This window comes from Gadus chalcogrammus, chromosome 3, assembly GCF_026213295.1.
Source record: "Gadus chalcogrammus isolate NIFS_2021 chromosome 3, NIFS_Gcha_1.0, whole genome shotgun sequence".
Classification (NCBI taxonomy): Eukaryota; Metazoa; Chordata; class Actinopteri; order Gadiformes; family Gadidae; genus Gadus; species Gadus chalcogrammus.
Genome location: NC_079414.1, coordinates 8,039,782 through 8,045,781, shown reverse-complemented (window position 1 = coordinate 8,045,781; position 6,000 = coordinate 8,039,782).

Below are 6,000 nucleotides of genomic sequence, written 5' to 3'. Positions count from 1 at the left end.
CGTGTGTGCGTGTGTGTGTGCTTAGCACGCTATTTTATGTTGAAATGCGACGTAATCCAGTGTTCACGAAAACGTACACTGTCAACGTATGCTTTTGGCTACTGGGTTGGCTCTCAGATAAACGGGTTTCTAACAAGATGATATTTTAGCGTTACAGGGTTTGGGAGGAAGGTGCGGGCCTTCTGAGAGGGGGTTCCGGGGGTTTCCTTCCGGGCGGGAGTTTTGGTTGTTGTAGTTTTCCGGTGGAGCTGTGCCTGCCTGTCCGATTGTGGAATCCAATAAACCTGCTATCAAGCTTACTTCGCTCAATACCTCGCCTGTGGTTATTACAATATCATTAAAAGTTACATAAAGTAACGGTTTAATAACACAAACGCAGGAAACACGTGAGCTCCTAGTTTAGCGAAAGCAGCGTCCCCAACCTGACGTCGTTGAAACATGCGAGCGAGACGATTAAATCTTCCTAATAACTTTAAAACTAAAGATCAGACACAATCACTGAATGAAGATTATGCAAGTAAAAAGTATATTTCTTGCTAGAAATGTTATTAGAAACACGTTTAACGCTGAATCGATCCTAAAATATTGCATTTCCCATTCAGATAATAAAGATCATACACATTCACTGACTGAAGATTATGCAAGGAAAATGTACATTTCTCGCTAGAAATGTCATTAGAAACACGTTTAATTGTGTATCTGTCCTAAAATATTGCATTTCCCATTCAGATAATAACGATGAATATGGCTACGCGCGTCCCGAGCAACCACGAGCGTCCACGAGCGGCCCCGAGACTTCAGAATGTCGTTATTTGCATGACCGCTAGAGGCGCTAAATACGCTCCAGTGGGTCGTAATTTGGGGCGGTACAAACGACCTATGCGGTCGTATTTTCTAGGAGGACAGGCTGAGATTTTCATGCCATGGGACCATTACTGTTTTTCTCAGTTGCTTTGGTACATTTCTCAGATCAGAATTGAAATTTGCAAAGCAGTAAGTGCATTTCTCAAAACAATGTGTTCAAATAGCAAAACACCATGGATGACCTGCAAAAGCCAGTCTCTTGCTCAAAATCCTTAGTTCATCTCTCAAAAGTAAATATCTGTTTCAATGAACATGTCAGGGCCATCAGAATGACAAGTCCTTGTGTCATTGTCTACGTATAAGACAGTCAAATTGCTTAGTCATGTTGTCAATATAACAGTGTACTCAGGAGGGATGTTCTGATGTAAACTATGGCTAAAGTTTTGAAGACATTATTGTAAATTGTAAGTTACACCTTAGTGTATGTGGGAGATTGATTGCAAGAGACTGGACATGATTCACATTTACGCTTTGACTGTTTGTACTGTAATTTGTTGACAGACCATGTCATTGCTAGAAATGTGAACATAGGAAAATCTCCTTAGGGTAAACTGTACATTGCAGTCGGAATTACAGTGCAGTCATCCTACAACTCCTGACGTTCCTGTCTGTTGGGCCACAAATTCTCAGACAATTTACTGTAACATTGTGTTGTGCTCCAGCTATATATATACTTGCCAGTTCATGGTTCAGGAGATGCATGTTGGTTGATCTAACACTTCACACATTTCCCTTCTTTAGAGAAAGTCAAGATTCACCTGGTAGCAATTGACCTATTCAGGACAGATTTAGAAAAAATAACAAAAAAAAGAGTCTAATGCCAGTGTATAGAAATGTATAGAAATATGCTTGACATATTATGACAACTTGTTCAACCATTTTGCATGTAAAGACTTACGCAATGAACTGATACCTAAATGTTGTGGGGGTGAGACTATTCCATAGAGACCATTGCAATACATTTTGATCAACATGACATAAGCAATTGATAATGTAGGAAAGAGCAGAGAATTGTACATAATCATGTGCATGGATGTACCAAAGCATTTGCAATGTGTTCAAATAAATGAGAAACTGTTTTTTTCATGTGCACAAGTGACACACTGATGTGAAGATTGAACAGGTAGTTTTGAGAATTTCGATTCTGATCTGAGAAATGAACCAAAGCGACTGAGAAAAACGATAGTTATGTTATTATAACTCTAGTTCTATGATTGTAGGCGTAGCCGTCTAGGCTTCGCCTTATGGGCTTGTCCCGTGCGCGCGCGCTGAAAATTCAAACTATGCACCTATCAGCGTGGGCACCGCCCACATTCCCCGCGGTATCGTGTATATAGCACGGTGCATACCGTCGCTCATCCTCCACGCTTTTCTTTCAGCATTTGGAGGGTACAGCAGGTGGGAAACTAGACGGCTACGCCTACAATCATAGAACTAGAGTTATAATAACATAACTATCGTTCTATTTCATGTAGGCTACGCCGTCTAGGCTTCGCCTTATGGGCTAAGGTGAAGCTGCGAGCGGAGCCCGATCAATGTACTCCTGCTGGACCCCAGTCAAAACGACCTAAGTCACCAGAACACATAAAGACTCAAAAAAGCCAAGGAAGTGTAAAACACAACAGCTTAATAAAAAACTAATTCCTCCTAGATCAAGCAAGGCAATGATCAAGGGAGAAAAAAGTGAGTCTGTAAAGACTCCGGCTCTAATCCGTGCTTCATGGAACCCATGAAAAGGAAAAGAAAAACCAGAGCAACACGGTTTCCATTAGGTCCGCTACTACCGGGGGCGGAGCCACAGAATCCGGCTCTCCAATAAGGGGACTCTCTCGGCCGTTTTTAGAAGAAAAAACGGCGGGAGTGCCACACTGGCAAACAAAGCCACCTGACAATTGGCGAGCCAATAGAAAAACCTCCCTAGCCTGCTTTTCATTTGAAAAAAGGTGGGAGAGTGAAACTGGTAATCAAGTCCAACTCGCCAGCCGGCGAGAGGAAATCCAACCACGCCGCTTTAAAGAATATGTCTAGATTCTTAAGCCGTAAAAGGGGTCCCTGGCTCTAGCACAGAGTTGCCGAGTGAGCTCCTGGACATGTCTAACATGTAAAAACGGACAAAGGGGCCGGGGGAAGACCAAGACGCAGCCGCGCAGATGTCTTCCACCGAAACGCCCTTGAGTAGAGCCGTAGAAGCGGCCACGCTCCGTGTGGAGTGAGCTTTAACGCCCAACGGTGGAGCCAAGCCCTGCCGAGAGTAGGCTAAGCAAACACCCTCACATACCCAGCGAGAAAACCGCTGCTTAGAGAGAGCGCGGCCCCTGCTAGCGTCGCTATAACACACAAACAACTGTTGTGTGGAGCGGAACGTGGCGGTGCGATTCACGTACATAGCCAACGCCCGAACCGGGCACAGGAGATGCAACTCCGCCTCCGCCTCCGTGAAAAGCCATAAGCACAATATCCCTCGACCGAAAAGAACTATTAATGTTCTTCGGGAGGAACGCAGGATTAGGTCTGAGCAACGCGAAGGAGCTGTCCTCGTTTAGCAACAAGCAACTCGGGCTGACAGACAGAGCGGTTAGCTCACCGGCCCGCTTGGCAGAAACCAAGGCCAACAAGAGTGCCGTCTTAAATGACAAGGCATCCAAGGGGGCCTGAGAAAGAGGCTCAAAAGGATCCCTGGACAATCCGCGCAACACGGTGGGGAGATCCCAGCGTGGTGTAAGCACGTGTGAAACAGGCCTAACCCGTCTAGCCCCACGCAAGAATCTCTTGACCAGTGGATGGCTGAAGATCGGTCCACCATCATAGCCTGCGTGGCCAGCCGAAACGGCTGCTGCATAGACCTTGATAGTGGAGAAGGCCAAACCTTTTTCCAATAAGTTTTGCAGAAACAAAAGCACGCTTCCCACCTCGCATTGAGATGGGACAGCGTGGTTCTTCTCACACCAATTAGAGAAGGCGCACCACTTCGCCGCATAGAGGGAAGAAGTAGAAGGCGCACGAGCGCTCTGAATAGTGTTGATAACCGTCTCAGGCAAACCTTTGCCCTGCAGGATCAACCTCTCAGGAGCCAAACCAACAGCCGTCCCGAGACATCGGGCGGGTGGTGCACCGTCCCGTGGGCCTGTGAAAGCGCATCCGGCCTGAACGGTACTGGCCACGGCGCTGACCGTGAGAGCGCGGCCAGCTCTGGAAACCACAGAGCTGAACGGTTCTCCGGGGCCACTAATATCAGGGACAGACCCTCCTGTCTGACCCGTTCCAGAAGAGGAAGGATCAGCTGGAGCGGGGGAAACGCATACAAGAGAGCCCGTGGCCAAGGTGTGTGTGCCAACGCATCCCCCAACGGGGGAAGATCCCGAGGGCTGAGGGAGAACCACCACCTGCAGTGCGTGTTCTCCCTGGACGCGAAGAGGTCCACCTGCGCTGTCCCGAACCTCTGCCAGATCAGTCTGACAATGTCGGGATGTAACCGCCACTCGTCTCGGCGGGGACCGCCTCGAGACATGAGGTCCGCCCCAAAGTTCTGGGCGCCCGCGATATGCAGGGCTCTCAGACTGAGGAGATACTGATGAGCCCAAAGCCAGAGCTCGACCGCCTTTCGGTGGAGAGCAGGGGAGCGGACTCCCCCCTGTCTGTTGATGTACGCCGCCGCCGACACGCTGTCTGTCCTGATCAGAACGTGGCGGCCGCACACCAGGTGAAAGAAATGCAACAGCACTTTCCTCACAGCGTCGAGCTCCAACACATTTATGTGTGCTGTAGGGGGCGTGTGCCACTCGTCTCCGACCGAGTGAGAGAGGCACGTTCCTCCCCAACCCGTCAACGAGGCGTCCGTGAAGACCACTACGTAGGACGCCACCCTGCCCAGGGGAACACCCTTGAGAAGGGCGGGGGGTCCTTTCCAATATTCCAGGTCTGGCGACACCGAACGGGGGACGAGGAGCACCCTGAGCTTGTGTCGCCTGGGGTCCAACCGTTGGCGAGCAAACCACCGCTGGAGTCTGCGCATAAAAAGCAGACCCAGGGGGACCACGGGGTGGGCAGCTGCCATCAGCCCCAACAGGCGCATGGTGGACAGTGCGGTCACGTTTCTGCGAACGTGAAAATGGGAGAGCGCCGACAGGATGGCGTCTCGCCGAGGAGGCGAAAGCATCGCAGTCATGGTGGCTGAGTCTAGGCAAAGCCCCAAGTAGACTGTCTGCCGGCTGGGGAGCGGGGAGCTCTTCTCCCAGTTGATGGCAAAACCCAGGAAGGAGAGATGGTTTATCACCAACATGGTGTCCCTTCTCGCGGTCTCTTCTGAGTTGCTCAGAATAAGCAGATCGTCTAGGTAGAAGAGAATCCTCTTTCCCTGATGCCTGAGCGGTTCCAACGCCGTCTCCACACACTTCGAGAAGGTGCGCGGAGCCAGGGAATAGCCGAACGGCAGACACTGGTACTCGTACGCCATCCCCATAAAGGCAAAGCGGAGAAACTTCCTGTGCGCCTGCCGAACAGGGACGTGGAAGTAAGCATCCTTGAGATCCAGGGATGTGAACCAATCGCCCTCTCTCACACACCGGAACAATGCTCCGACCGTGAGCATTCTGAACTTCCTCGTGGCAACGAATCTGTTGAACACGCGAAGATCCAGAATAGGTCTCATTTCCCCTGACTTCTTGGAAACCAGGAAGTAGCGGGAATAAAAACCTAGGTGAGACTCGTGGGGGGGAACGACAGTGATGGCCCCCTTTACCAAGAGACGTGCCACCTCTGCTGCCAGAGCCGTGCTCGCAGCCGGGTCCCGTAGCGTGGTCTCCACCAACCCCATAAAGGGTGGGGGACGACGCTTGAACTGTATGGAATGGCCCCATCTCAACGTGGTGTCCAACCACGATGGCAGAACGCACAGCTCTTGCCAACACGCATAGCGGTTGGAGAGAGGGCGAGCCGACAGCTGAGGAAGACCGTCCAGGAATAACCCGTATTCCTCTGCCCCTACCGCCTCCACACTGCGTGTGAACCAAGGGGGGCTTCCCACGAAAGGGAGGAGGCTCAGCGAGCGTAGGAGACGTACCAGAACCAGCCGCTGTAAAAACAACGAGCTGTCTAGACGTTGCGCTCGTGACCGCTGAACAGGGAGCGAGCCGTCCG